The sequence below is a fragment of the Schistocerca serialis genome, chromosome 5, assembly GCF_023864345.2.
Source record: "Schistocerca serialis cubense isolate TAMUIC-IGC-003099 chromosome 5, iqSchSeri2.2, whole genome shotgun sequence".
Taxonomy (NCBI): domain Eukaryota; kingdom Metazoa; phylum Arthropoda; class Insecta; order Orthoptera; family Acrididae; genus Schistocerca; species Schistocerca serialis.
This window is the reverse complement of record NC_064642.1, coordinates 185,645,921-185,662,202: the sequence shown is the minus strand read 5'-3', so window position 1 is coordinate 185,662,202 and position 16,282 is coordinate 185,645,921.

Here is a 16,282-nt window from a genome sequence, read left to right as displayed (position 1 = left end):
TATTTTATTGTCGTTCAGCTGATTACAGCAATAGACAAAGTCAAGAGGATATATTTCTAGATAAACTACTATATCGATGTAAATTGGTTTACATAAAAAAGGTACACGTTTGAATACAGTATTTTCATCTTCAAAGAATTCATCAGTGTAATAAGTGTTATACAATTAGCCTGTGTGTTAAAACAGTGACTGTGTCTACTCCATACATACCTTTCTATTCATCAAGAACTGCGAAATTTCTGGTTTGGCTTTTACTACTCATAGATGTTCAGCAGCGAACTATTGTAGCAGTATGTGGAGGTTCACCTGCTAACTATTAACGAGGCTTATAGGAAGTTAGAACAATAGTGCACTGGCCATATATAACTGTGTATTATTGGGGTGTTGTGAAAAGTGAAAGTAAAAGTCTGTGAAACAGAACTGTCCATCTGTCAGTTACATCATTTACAGAAGGCGGTATTGCATGACCACCCCCTATTTTTTCCACCAGTACATTGACACTGAGGACAATAACAAAGTAATAAAATAAAGAGGGCAAAGTGTCACAACATCATAAATGTACCATTATCAGAAGGAGTGTTTCCTCAATTATTAAAAATTTCAAAAATAAAACCAATGTATAAAAAGGACAATATATATGAAGTGGGAAACTATATAACAACAGCTTTGTTATCTGTATTCTAAAAGGTAATAGAGACAGTCAGGAAACATATAATTACGAATTTTCTTGAGAAATCAATCTCTTGTCCATAAACCAGCATGGTTTTCACAAAGGATTGAGTACAGAATCAGCATTGAAAACTTAGTGGGACTAGACAAGCACAGCAGTACAACTGGAATAAATTTGGACTTATCAGAGGCACTTGATACTGTCCAACATAATATCTTGTTACACAAATTAGAAGCTATTGGCATGCAAGGAATTGTTTAAAAATTGTTCCTGTCTTATTTCCATAATAGAAGACACAGAGCAGAAATTACCTCATCCAACATTAAAAACCAGAGTGTTGTTTACAGATCTGATTTTTGGACTGTACCAATTGGAGTACCACAGGGTAATATCTAGGACCTCTCTTATTTCTAATTTATATAAAAGATATCAAAATTCTAATTAGTGGTTCTCATATCAAACTGTTTATTTTATTTTATTGCAAGTTCTGTTGATGCTGATAGCAATGGAGTTGCAATGATAAGGAACGAGTCTGTATTTTTAAAATTTTAACAATACAGCAGCACACAATGTGGTTAATTCATGACAAAACTCCTTGTAACAACATGGGACACTAGAAGAAATAAAACATATTACATACATCAGAATTAACACTTATGTCTACACATCCAGATTAACAATATCAAAATATTTGAGCAACAATATAACATTACAACAACAAATATTTTCATTTGTACTTAAATTTCTTGGCTAACTCAGTTATATAATAAAAACTTGCTTCTCTGTAATAAAAAAATTCACTAATTGAATAGAATGACTTTTGTATTAGGTATCCCTTCAGATTGCTCTTGAGCTTTCGTGTTTCAGGACAAAGACTTTTGATTACACTGGGTACAGCCTTCTAAATTTTGATTCCTGTATAATTTACTCTTTTTATGTACAAGAGTATAGTTTGACTGGTTAGTATGAAAGTCCTCTTTTGACCTTATGCTGTGACCATGATACTCAATTGGTTTTGAAGAGAGTGTGGTTTTTATTAATAAAACATACAAGGGAGTATATGTACTGAGATATCATTGTAAATACTTGTAGTTCGCTAAACAGATTTCTACATGAGTGCCTTGGTTGCACAACACTTATGATACATACATCTCTCTTCTGAGCAATAAAAACTTTGTTTCCAAGGGCTTGTTGCCCCAAAAGATGATTTCGTAAGCCAAAAGTGCATTGAAATATCCAAAATAAGCAGCTCTTATGTCCTCCTTATGTGTGGTTGATGCAATTATGCTTAAGGCAAATGGTGCAGAGTGTAGCCTTTTTTCTAGATCTAGGATATGGTTGGATCAATTTAGCTTGTGGTCTATGTATACACCAAGGAACTTATTTGTTGTCCATTGCATTCTATATTTATATCCCCTGGTTGTTTACATGCCGTGTGAAACTGTACATAATGAGGATTTTTTTTATATTTAGAGAGAGTCTGTTACAGTAAAAATATTTCAGCATATCATCAAAAGCACCGTTCGCAGATGTTTCCTGGTTGTTCCCTGTTGCGTTGTCAACTAGAAGAGAAGTATCATCAATGAATAGGGTGAACTTGCTCACTGACATGGTGCAGTGTTGGAGATCATTTCTAAATATAAGAAACAGTAGGGGTCCCAGTACCAAGCCTTGAGGCACTCCAGTGTTGACTGTGCCCCTCTTGCTGATGGTACAAATGTTGTAATTGATGTAAACTAATTATGTCAACATCTGCAACAAGAGTTTTGGAATATATACGAAATGAATTTGAAATGAACAAGTTAACTTTAAAAGACTTCAAACAATAGTTACATCCATTACAGGAAAACAAAGTTACAAAATGACCTGGACTTCAGAATACAAAATAAAGAAGTTAAGAGTGTAGCTCTCACAAAATTATTAGGTGTCCACCTAGATGAAAATTTAGATTGGAAAACATCCACTATCTCACTAGGAAGTTAAGTTCTGCTTGCTTTGCACTATGAGTAATTGGCAATGTGTCCATTGAACAGTGTAGCAGAACTGTCTACTTTGCTTACATTTGCACAGATATTACCTATGGCTTCATTAACTGGGGTCATAGTATGACAAATCTGAAAAACCATCTTGACACTACAAAAACAAGCTGTGAATTACCAACCCCCAATTCAAGGCTGATGCCCTCCTAGTAGCTATTTCAACAGCTAAATATTCTACCTTTACCATGCCTCTACATACAAAAAAGTGTAACTAATGTAAAAAGGTGTACTGAAAATATCAAAACCAACTCAGACCTGTATTTATATAATACAAGAATAAGCAGTAATATCCATGTAGAGTAAACAGGGCTGTTGCACAGAAACAAATGAATGTTTAGGGTACAAAATTGTATTACAAACTCCCAGTGCTTATACAATAAATGAAAAAAGTCTACATTTAAGGGAGCACTACTCAAATTTTTAATGAACAATTGGTATTACAGTGTAAACGAATACCTTCAGCAACCTAGTAGCAAGTAATTATGTTAATGTACTATTTTAATAATATATGTCATAATCAGTGTCAACAGTATTTTCTGTCAGGTGTTTGCTATGGTCTGAATTAGTATTTTGAACAGAAGAATTACGATTAAAATGTGTTTTTATTTAAATATTAACTAAGTAATCTATGAAAACTATCTTTTGTGTAATTAATCAAAGTTTTGTGTCCAGTTTTTAAGGTAAGATTTGTAGGTTTCAATGCACCCTTGTATTTGTCCATTACGTAAATTTAAATGTGAATTGTTCTGTTTTCACCTTTAATTAATTTGCAAAGCGTAGCCTAACAGGACAAGAAATTGATTATTAGCAAAACATAAGTAAAGTTCTTTAAAATTCTGTAGGAGACAACAAAAATTTCTTTACACATCACATATTCTTTTTCTCTCAACGATTTTCAGCTCAAAATTATGATGATTTTTGTGCAAATTGGTTATAGCATTAGCATTCGTACAGTGTTTTCTCTAAATGCTTTTGCCAAATTTTTATCAGTCATTGAAATTTTTGAGTCAAAATTACAAAATCTTGCATTAAAGCTAGGTGCTGTCATAAACATTTTGTTACTTACAGTTTTAGTAAAAACATGTAGGCTACTTTCTGTTAAGTTTTAAAAAGCTTATCCATCTCAGCCCTAAGGTCAATAAATTGTAAGTTTTTAATATATTCAAACAAACATTCCATTTCACTGTTACCAACACACTCCAAATCTTGAATATAAATATAACAGTCAGCCAAACAGTTGGCTAACTATTCCATTTTATATAATTGCATACATTGCTGCTGAGCCCACAGCCACAAAATGTTTAAATTACTAAACCATGAACTGAATTAACTGTATTAACTGCAGGATTAGGTTCTATTATGTTTTATAGTGGTTCTTTACTGTCTTTTTCATTAATTTAGCTCAGTTGTTTGATGATCTCATTCATTTGTGTTAAAACTGTACTTAACACCTCTATCACCACTAAAGACTCATTTTGACATAAATTATTTCCAAATGCATCCAACCTCCACATAAAATCTTTGTCCTGGAGTAATTTGTTATATGTCATAATTTTCATTGGAACAATTATTCACTTTCAGTTTCCACACATAAACAGAAAAATAATACAGAACATTATAACTTTTTTTTTAGCTTTCATGGGTCCGTCTGCTGCTATCACTGACTTAAGTTGAAAGTTAAGTATTTTTTATTGTGAGTATTGTCCACCACTTGTGATTGTTAAATGAGCATCAGTCTGTCTATTATCTCATTAGAACTGCTTTCCATACAAATTGGCATATAATTTCTCCTTTTGACATGCAAAAAATAAATCCTCAGCAGTACCAAAACACCTGTCTTTTAAATTACTGGTACCTCTCATAAGAGCACCCTCATTATTACAGGTCTCTTCTATGTTACTTCTAAAAATTATCAGTTATTTTCATATGCACATTTTGGGAATACTATCTCTAGTATAGTGCAACCGTTATGAATGAGAAGGAAGTTCAAAATGATAATTAAAATATTTTACTCATTTGGTTACTGTAGCTCTTCCTGGGTAACATGACCTGTTGAAAATATGGCTTGCTGAAAAAAATGTTTATGCATAGGTAGTAAGATCAGGATATAGTGTTTGATATTTGAATACCAGTACTCCATTACTAAGTTCCTTCAATATTTCTTTTATTTTCTTCTTTTCACGTTTCCAAGTGTCACAAAGCAGTTACCATTCTGCTACAAACAGCACATTACTACAGCACATCACAAGTTACTCACACCATAGCAACAACATAACTCCATAACAACTAACCTGCAACTACTTGCGAAGAACAAATATTACAAGCACTATCAGCCGAGCAGTCTTACAAAGTATTGATTCCTTACATAATGAACTCATTCTGAAGAAATTAGAATTCTTTGGGATCAGAGGTTATTGTGCTTGACTTGTTGAGATCCTATTTGACATACAGGTATGGGAAAGTGGAAATATCAGACAAAAAATGAAATAAATTTTACTCAGGTACAAAGAAAATTAGGGGCCTCTTCTTGATGTATGTAATTCACCTTCCCAATGGTATCCAAAATAACACCATCCCTTATGTTGATGATATCAAATTTTGATAAAGGGCCCAAATTTAGTAAAATATTCTCTAAATGCTTAAAGGGTTCTTTGTTATCTTGATAATTGGTTTTGTAATAATAGATTAGTAACAAATTACAAGAAAACCAATTTAATCTGTTTTAAAAATAGCAAGATGAAACAAAATGTGTTAGAATTAAAAATAACTGACAACAGACTAGAGCAAGTGAAAAGTGGAAAATTTTTGGGTCTCTGCATAGATTACAAAATAATTTGGACAGAACACATCAATATTGTATATCATAAGATCAACTTGATTTGTTTTGCCACCAGAAAGTTAAGTGAAGTCGTCAAACCTGATAAAATATTACTATGCACAATTTTATTCCATTATGTCCTACGGGACTGAACTTTGGGGAAGTGCATTAAATATGAATAAGATCCTTACTATACAAAGAAAGGCTATCAGCATAATGACAAGGCAAAAGAGGCCTACCACTTGTAGACCAAATTTCAAGGAACTGAATATCCTAACAGCAGTAAACATCAACATCTGCAGAATTCTTACACTCACAAAAAACACAGTAATCTCTACCAAACAAATCAACATGTACACCAATATGAAATGAGGAATTGCTGGAAACTGAGAGCAATTTACCATTGAACCAATCAATATGAGAAATGGATTACATACATAGAAATGTGCCTGTATAACTGTCTTCCAAATGGCATTACACAAATACAGAACAAATGAATTTAAAAAATGTATTAGACAACTACTGATAGAAAACCCATTTTATTCAGTGCAGGATATTTTTGATCAAAGCAAAGCTATGAATTATAAACTTTTATGACAGTAGATTTACATGATTATAAACCTGTGTGATTTGAACATATATGATTATTAAATAATAATAGTATTAATTTGTAACTTCTCTTAACTTTAGTGATAAGACCTGACAATGACTATTTGTAAAGATACAACATGTATCAACTACATTACATCAAAATGGCTGCTGAATAAATAATAACAATAATAATAGCAATAATTAATACATAACTAGTTCTTTCACTAACAGTGTCAAATTATTTCTCAGAATAGATTAAAGCATTACTTTAATAATATAAGTACAGTTTTTAATTTCACTGGAAGTACAAAATATTTTTATTTTTTCTGAGAATAAATATCATGTTATTTTAAAGTGTTTTGTTTCTGTTTATCTCTCTATGTAAAAGGTAATGTCTAACTAACTGACTCATCACCACCCAGCCCAAACAACTAATGAAGGAAACTTTAAATTTGAGATGGTGGGGAGGGGGAAATGTTTTTTTGAAAATATATTGCTCTTAGGGCAATTTTCAAGCTAGCACTATGAAAAGTGGTATTTGGTTTCTCAGCCAGAAATTTAAAAAATCCATGTTTCAACATGCAATGAAATTCAAACCCCAAGGGGATTAAATGGTGGGTGAACTTTTTTCAAATGAATCATTATTAAAGCATTTAGAGCTGCATCTAGGAAAATTGTTATCTGCCTTCTTGGTTGGAAAAAATAAATCAATATTTCTGGCAGTTCTACCACTTTTGGGGCTAAAGTTGGTGATGAGATGATTTATGAAAATATTTCATTATGAAAGCAGATTCACTTTTTGGCCAAAAGCACATTTTGAAAAAAACATCCTGGTATAGCTTTAACTCACTGTTGTGAATATGTATACACATCCTGCTATATCATTATCCAGGTATTGGAAACACATGCACCACCTGTCTCTTCCTAGACTGCTATGGATGTCTGACTGCATCATGAGCCACTGACTTCTCACTGATGTGGCCATGTTATATCCATATCTCAGTGAATAAAAATGGTTTAAGTATTTATCATACAACATACATACATCATGCAATCCAATGATTTGTAGAAAACTCCATTTTTATATCTAAAATTGTTTATGATAAATGTTGATTGTTATGACCACATGAGTCATGATGTGCAAGGATGAGAATGATCACACTGTACTCAATGGTCCTTTGGATATAAAACCAAGTTTTAAATAAAATTTCAGTATCTTACCTACATTTCATTCCAGGAATGTATGAGCTAAAATCAACTGTACACAAAGTTTGTACAACTACAATCCACTTTTACCTCTGCAGAATCTTTAAAATTTGATGCAGTGTTTTATTTAATTTGATGGAGCACAATAATTATGGCATACAACAAAAAGAAAATTAAGTGAAGGTATCAGATTGTAAGATAAGGAAAACTAAATTTTTTTCATATAACAGCAGCCAGCAAGTCTGTGTGGCTAGAACTGTGTGCATCATGCATGACCATCTGTCAGATTTAAAACCCAATAATTCAAGAAAGAAATGAGATATCATTCTGCTCTCAACTTCAAATAAATTTTCTATATCCTCTCTACATATCATTCACTTCAATATATAAGCTGAAGTCAATCAAATGCTTAATTTACACAGTGTGTTTTTATCTCTGTGAAATCTTCAAAATTTCATACCATGTTTTGCTTAAATTGATGCATAACAGATGGACAATGAAATATGTTAAGTAAGTTTCATGTTAAGTTCTTTATCAAGTGAATATGTTAGAATGTAAGATTTGCATTAATAAATTATTTTCACATAATAGTTTTCAAAAATCCATTAACAAGTATTTTATATTAGCTGAAATGCCATCTTTCAGTACAGGCACCAGTATTTGGTGAGCAGTACAGCCATAACAAAAGCTGCCTCAGCATTAAATGCAAAGAGCATGTCTGTAGCAGCAAAAGGGTTAACTAGCATAAGAACTTTAGAAAGCATTCCAGGTAGTGAACTTAGTCAGACAAAGCTATTAAGCAGTCACTATGATAGTTTGACTTCACATAATTGCATAGAAACAGAAGTAGTTATTTAATGAATTAATTTTTCAGTAGGCCTAATATATATTTATAAAATTTTTCTTGTTATAATTTCTATGCAAACTAATCATTACTGATGACACCACATATGAACGTGATTAGATCTAGAGGAATATCTGTTTGAGATGAGAGAATTCAGAATCAGAAATAAGACTGGTGCTAATAACTAAAGAGCAACCTATCAGATTTTTTTCTTTTATTTTTAACTCAGCATAAGAAATTAAATTAAACCCTGTTGGAATACTTTAATTACACAGAGACTGGCTAAGTCTTTCATAATTTGTAGATTTGCTCATGGGCAATGGGCAAAACAATATACAAACTGAATTAAAGGAAAAAAAAGATCTGTGCAGACCATGCAGTCTACGCAATCAAAGCAGTGGACACTAAGTTAATAAAATATAAAACTTTATACTATTTTATGAGAACTGCAATTGATTCTGTTGGATCATATCATCAGTGTAATGCAGGTAAGATATTCTCTGAAATGTGATGAAAGTAGGTGCACTGACCAGTTCCATTACAATATTGAGGCTGGTACAAATCCCTGTGAAATATGTGCTAATGGGATGGAGGATTTTGGGAGAGAAGGAAATTTGGGTTTATTATCCTGTTGATAATGTAGTTACTGGAGACAGAGTGAAATCTTAGTAGTAATTCATCATGACCTTTTCAAAGGAACCGTACAAGCATTTGTCTTAGGTGATTTAGGGAAACTACAGGAAACCTAAAGCAGGATGATCACATGGGGATTTGAGATACTGTCTTTTTAAATGTGGGTCTAGCATGATAACCATTGAACCATAACTGTTGAGTACAATCTGTCATTAGAGGGCAACATTCAGAGGACCTGTTGCACTTCAGTTTGGGTAGAAGCTTATTTCCATAGCATCCCATAACTTCAGTTTTTTTGGATATTACACCAACTAAGAGCTGTTCTCAAGTTCAATCATGATGCAAAAGTATAATCAGAAATAGTAACAGGATACACATGCACAAAATGTACAACATGATTAAGAGAGAAGGAGAGAGATTCACTGATGTGCCATCTTTTTATATCTAAAAAGTAGAGGATGCCTAACTGTACTCTTAAAACCTCTGAAGCAGCTTGAAAATTGGGCATGAGTGATTGAAAAGACGCATTCCATAAATGCAAACATTTAGGTTAACTCTATTGTAGCAAGAGAACATTATCATATTAACCCAGTGAAAGATGTGCTGCCCTGCTGCCCTGTTACCAAAGAAATGCTTAAGATTTGGAGGAGCAACAGATAACAGATGCATTATGAAGCTGGTCAATAGGGATCATGAATAGGCTACAGCCCCTGTAACAACTTTCATATTATGAAATTAGCCAGAGGACTTTAATATATGCTTGCCTCCTTAATAGTGTGGCCACATGCACAAAACATGTTGTGGTGTTTTAAGAATGTTTTAAGTGGCAGTAATACGGCCACTCAGTGTTTTCATACAATATACAGGAAAAGCATGGAAAATGTTGGAAGACAGCTCATGAAGTGGGAGTCATGTCTTTACTTTCAGACATCTGGATCAGTTTCTGTGGTACTCACGTGGCATGTACACAACATTTCATGATATTATAAGAGCAAAAGAAGATGAATGAGACAAAAGTCACCAAACAATTACCTTATGCTGTGGCAAAAAAATTGTATAGATTGGTGTAGGCACTTTCATTTATATCATCCATTACCTCCATGGATGACTATCACCAAAGTTGGTTCATATATCCAGGCATAGGCAAGTGGCATAAACTTAAATACAAGTCCCTGTAAGTTAAGGGTTGCAAAACAATTATTATGTCCACCCGTGCCAGCCGGAGTGGCCGAGTGGTTCTAGGCACTTCAGTCTGGAACCGCAATACCGCTACGCTCACAGGTTTGAATCCTGCCTCTGGCATGGATGTGTGTGATGTCCTTAGGTTAGTTAGGTTTAAGTAGTTCTAAGTTCTAGGGGACTGATGACCTCAGATGTTAAGTCCCATAGTGCTCAGAGCCATTTTTTTGTCCACCCATAATTTACTACTTTATGGTTTTATTTAGTACATTACTGAAAAAGGAACATCATGTAATGATTTCAATGTAGAAAGAATATTTTAATCACATACTGCATTTTAACACTGCAGCCACTTATTTCGTTATAGTGTTAGTTTTGCAGTGCTTAGTGCTTATTTATAAATGTGTTTATTGCAGTATAATCTAGATTTTTTTGACAGCTTGCCATGCATTCCCTTCATTTCTCTGTTGATTTATGAACACTTGTTGCTAATCATATACTATCTTAACCAGGTGCTTCCTTCTGTCATCAACTATAATGCCATATGGACACTTCATCCATATTTGGGAAGGCATTCGAGTAGCTTGTGCTGTGCTGTCAGGATTCATCTTCCCCTTGAAGATGTTACTGACAATATTATATCCTGAATTCTACTATTTCACAGTTCTTCTTGATGTAATGGCATATTTAGATCTGTAAGTACAGAAAATTATTTTCATTTATTAACTAAAAGTGTAGTACACATACCTAAATATGTATCTCAAATTAATGTGATATTATTACTTTATTATTACTTTATTACTAAATCTATGTTGTTTACCAGCCATGACTGGACAGACTGCATCAAGATTAATTACACATATACATTCAAAAAAATATTCACAATATTAAGTCGTTTATACTTAACAGAAATAATATTTGTTTGTCCATTCACTTTGGTCACTATTAAAGATTTCACCAATGGAGAACAATGGGCGTTCTTTCACGTCCTGTGCTACTCTCCTTCTGAATGTTCCTAGCTGCAGGTATTGCACTTCTTGAGGCAGTGAGTTGAACATTTTTAGGGCAACCACTGGAAAGCTGTCTTGCATTCCCGTCAGTTGACACCTGGGTATTTCGATGCTCCTCTTGTTACGGGTATTGTGATTGTGTGTATCTTGTCTCATGCTGAAGACTCCTTGATTTTCTTTCACACTGATGAGACATAAAAACACATACTGGCTGAAGACTGTCATAATTCCTAACTGCTTGAATATAGGCCTGCAGTGTTCCTGTCTTTTGCTTGATGTGATTATTCTGAGTGCTTTTTTCTGTAGAATTAGCACATCCTTACAACCTGCAGAATGTCCCCATAACAGTAGGCCATAATTGATGTGGTTATGGAATAGGGCATAATATACTGTTATGAGATATTGGTCACTCAATACACCTTTTAACCTCATCAGAAGGTATATTACACGGGAGAGCTTGGAGCACAAGTACACTGTGTGTTCGTTCATTGTTGGTTTCCAGTCTATCACGAAGCCCAACAGTTTGACAGCCTCCTTATTATCATGGCATCCAATGTTGTTAAGGGTGCATATCAGATGTTGTGTTTTTTCTTCATTCATTTTCATTTTATTTTTGATGAACCATTCTTTAATGTTTTGGAAGAGTACACATGTTTCTTGGAGTGTTTCTGCAGCAGTTCTTCCTTTGGCCAAAAGGGTGGTGTTATCAGCAAACTGTAACATATTGTTGTTATAACCCATATCTTTGAAATAAATAAGGAACAGGAGAGGCTCTATGACTGACCCTTGGGGTACTCCATATTCCAGCTTTTGATCTTGTGATGTTGCTCCATGAATTGATACCACTTGTTTCCGGTTTTCCAGATAAGACTGAAAAGTTACCAGAACAACACCTACGACACCATAACACTTCAATTTATTGTGCAGTATCTTGCAGGAAATGCAGTCAAATGCCTTGCTAAGATCACAGACAGTCAGTGCCACACTCTCTCTGTCTTCGAGTCCTTGTCTTATTTTTCTGGTTAAGTCCAATGATGCCATAAACATTGAGTTTCCCTTGTGAAAACCATGCTGTGTGTCGTGGAAGATTTTATTTACTTCAAAATAATTCTGTGACTGGAGTTTCATAACAGACTCCATAACCTTAGCTAGAATAGGAATGATAGAAATTGGTCTGTAGCTGGACACTTCACACGGGTGACTGCAGACTGGTACTGTCCGTGCTAGTTTAAGAAATTTTGGGAAGACACATAGAAAGAAGGATCCTTTATTGAATGATTATATGATAGCGGAACAAACACTGGTAGCAGTTACTTCTGTAAAATATCTGGGAGTGTGCATGCGGAACAATTTGAAGTGGAATGATCATATAAAATTAATTGTTGGTAAGGCGGGTACCAGTTTGAGATTCATTGGGAGAGTCCTTAGAAAATGTAGTCCATCAACAAAGGAGGTGGCTTACAAAACACTCGTTTGACCTATACTTGAGTATTGGTCATCAGTGTGGGATCCGTACCAGATCGGGTTGACGGAGGAGATAGAAAAGATCCAAAGAAGAGCAGTGCGTTTCGTCACAGGGTTATTTGGTAATCCTGATAGCGTTACGGAGATGTTTAGCAAACTCAAGTGGCAGACTCTGCAAAAGAGGCACTCTGCATCGCGGTGTAGCTTGCTCGCCAGGTTCGAGAGGGTGCGTTTCTGGATGAGGTATCGAATATATTGCTTCCCCCTACTTATACCTCCCGAGGAGATCACGAATGTAAAATTAGAGAGATTTGAGCACGCGTGGAGGCTTTCAGACAGTCATTCTTCCCGCGAAGCATACGCAACTGGAACATGGAGGTAATGACAGTGGCACGTAAAGTGCCCTCCGCCACACACCGTTGGGTGACTTGCGGAGTATTAATGTAGATGTAGATGTAGAGGATAAGCACTTGTTAATTGCTATAGATAATGGTTGAGTAAGCTCTAGAATAATTTTCTTCAGCATCGTGTAAGACATACCATAGATATCTTCACTCTCTGAGTTCTTGAATGACTAAACTATTTTTATGATATCCTTAGGGTGCACTTCCTTCCAGTTTTCAAAAGTGCTACTGGTTATGTTTCTCATGTGACTTGGGGACTAAGCCTGAGTCAGGTATTTTATTAATAGTTTCTTTCACTATCCTAAGAAAGTACTGATTGAAGGAGTCAGGGTACCAGAATTTAAGGCTGAGGTGGGCTTTTTTCTGCACTCGTTTACCAGATTCCATGCTGCTTTGCATGGATTGTGAGACCCTTTAATGAACCTGTCATTGTATCTCTTTTTTGACTCCTCCACTTGTTTCTGTAAATTTGTTTGGCTCTTACATAGTTACAATGAAGCAGGTCTCTAGATGGGAGATCTCTAGCTGCTTTCATATGGTAACTGAAAATTAACACAATGCATTTTAATTTGTTTAGCTCAGGGGTATACCACATCTTCTCTATAGTAGGTTTGTCCCTTCCTTTAGCTTTACCTGTAGGATACTTCTTGTGGATTTCTGGAAATAAATAATCAAATTTAGCTTGTTATGATTGGAACAGACATTTGAATGAGGCACTAGCCCCCATTCCTGCAATTTTTTGCTGCCAGTTTACACTTGACAGGGCTATTTTAACGTTATGTAGTCTTTCTTCTTTTATGATCCTTTTACTAAATGTGTAACTGGAGTGCCATGAGCTTGGCTGCAGTTGACTTGAGCATTTCATACTTATTTTCATTACTAATGCACTATGGTCAGCAATCATTGGTTCAACTACGCTGATATTATAGTCCCACATATTGAGATTAGTGATAACTGTGTCTAGGCAGGCATCACCTCTTGTTGGCAGTCAATTTGCAACAAACACCCAATAGCTATTTATCGAAGTCATGGAGACTCTCTTTTTAGTGCTTCCATCACCTATATGTATGTTGAAATCTCCACACAGTGCAATTTTAGATTTAAGAAGTGTTCGGTAGGACAAACAGGTTTCCATTTGTGTAATGAAGTTTTCAAAATTACCATCTAGTGAGTGGTACACAGAGACAATAATAAGGTCAATATCTGTTAACACTAGTGAAGCTAATTCTAGATCTAGGTCTGTGGAAAAGTTTTTTTAAGTCTATTTCCGTTACACTAAGAGTCTTGCTTGCATATACAGATTAGATGGTAAGTAATGTGCTAGGTGCTAAACCTTGTTCTTTCATGCAGCATAATTATTTATTTTGAGATGATCATAAACCATGAGAAAGGATAACAGTCATATTCACAATAGATTCCTTGAGTCTTAGTTATTGTGTGATTCTTTAAAGAGTTGAACTTCCATGTATAAAACAGCTTAAAATATCTGATTTTTTTTACAAATGAGGTAATGTATTTAACATTCGAAGTTAAGAATGTAAATGAAAAAATGTAGGAAATGTTTGAAATTATGTTTAGAGTTTGTTGGAGTCCACTAAGTGCACTATTTATCAAACACAAAATGAGTATAATCTGGGTAATTTGCATTCTGTTATCAGCAAACCATAGTTTTATGCATCTCATTGTCTATGATGTGTTTCCTTACCATGTGTTGTATAGAGACATAATTTCACAAATTTATTGGTATTGTGGATACTATCTGCAAAAAGCATTGCAAATAGAATTTGTAAATTTATGACAAATGCTGAAGTATTGTTGTGTGAACAGTGAAACAGTGAAATACTATAAATTTTCTACATTTCATCATTTTTAGAGGCTGTCAGCATGAAAAAGTTTCGTGAAGGCTTGAAATCTTGTATAATGTTTGTTGGAAGTAACTAAGTGCCCTCATTCACAACTATTGAATGATTGTAAATAAAGCTGATTCAAGACATTACACTGCTTTTAACTGTAATACTTATATTACTTTGTTAAAACTTAGACATGAGATTACTCCTTCTTGATGTAATAGTTATTTAGATATGTAGGAACAAAAAATTATTTTCATTTTAGTATACTTACCTAAAGGCATATCTGAAATTAATGTTGTAATAGGTCGTTTCTGCAGTTTAAATTTAGGAATTTGGTCAGTAATTGTATGAAATATTTAAAATCAAATTTTTGTTGCCCCTGGAAGCCATCAGACAGGCAAACAGGCACCCTGAAATGGGAACAATGAACCATGCAACATTTACTGGGATAAACATTTACTGTATGATTGGATCTGTATGATGGGGCCTGTTAATGTGGTAATTTATTTACATGAAACATGTAATTACATGCATAGCAATTGGTTGTACAATAGATACAGCAGTATACAATCTAAATTTATTTTATAATAATAATAGATGCTAAGGTATACAGTCTAAATTAATTTACATAATAATAAATTAGATTTTAGTTTTGACTGTAAGCTTTAGGAGGACTGCTCAGTGAGCCATGATTTTATGTTTTTTGAATTGTTCACCAGTTAATGGTTTCAGTTTCCAAGGTAATGTATTAAAATATTTTTCTCCCTTAATCTACTGACTATTTCTAGTTCTTTTGATCTCTTGTTTACCATATGATAATTTTGTGCATATCTGCAGCTATGTTCATGAATTTCTGCATTGCCACATGTATATTCCTTATCTTATACAGCAAGTATTACTTTTTCAAACATATACATAGAATATAATAGAGGGAAACATTCCACGTGGGGAAAAAATATATCTAAAAACAAAGATGATGTAACTTACCAAACGAAAGCACTGGTATGTTGATAGAGACACTAACAAACACAAGCACACACACAAAATTCAAGCTTTTGCAACCCATGTTTGCTTCATCAGGAAAGAGGGAAGGAGAGGGAAAGATGAAAGGATGTGGGTTTTAAGGGTGAGGTTAAGGTGTCATTCCAATCCTGGGAGCGGAAAGACTTACCTTAGGGGGGAAAAAAGGACAGGTATATACTCGCACACACACACATATCCATCCGCACATATACAGACACAAGCAGACATATGTAAAGGCAAAGACTTTGGGCAGAGATGTTAGTCAAGGCCCAAGTACAGAGGCAAAGATGTTGTTGAATGACAGGTGAGGTATGAGCGGCGGCAACTTGAAATTAGCGGAGGTTGAGGCCTGGTGTGTAACAGGAAGAGAGGATATATTGAAGGGCAAGTTCCCATCTCTGGAGTTATGATAGGTTGGTGTTAGTGGGAAGTATCCAGATAACCCAGATGGTGTAATACTGTGCCAAGACGTGCTGGCCGTGCACCAAGGTATGGTTAGCCACAGGGTGATCCTCATTACCAACAAACACTGTCTGCCTGTGTCCATTCAT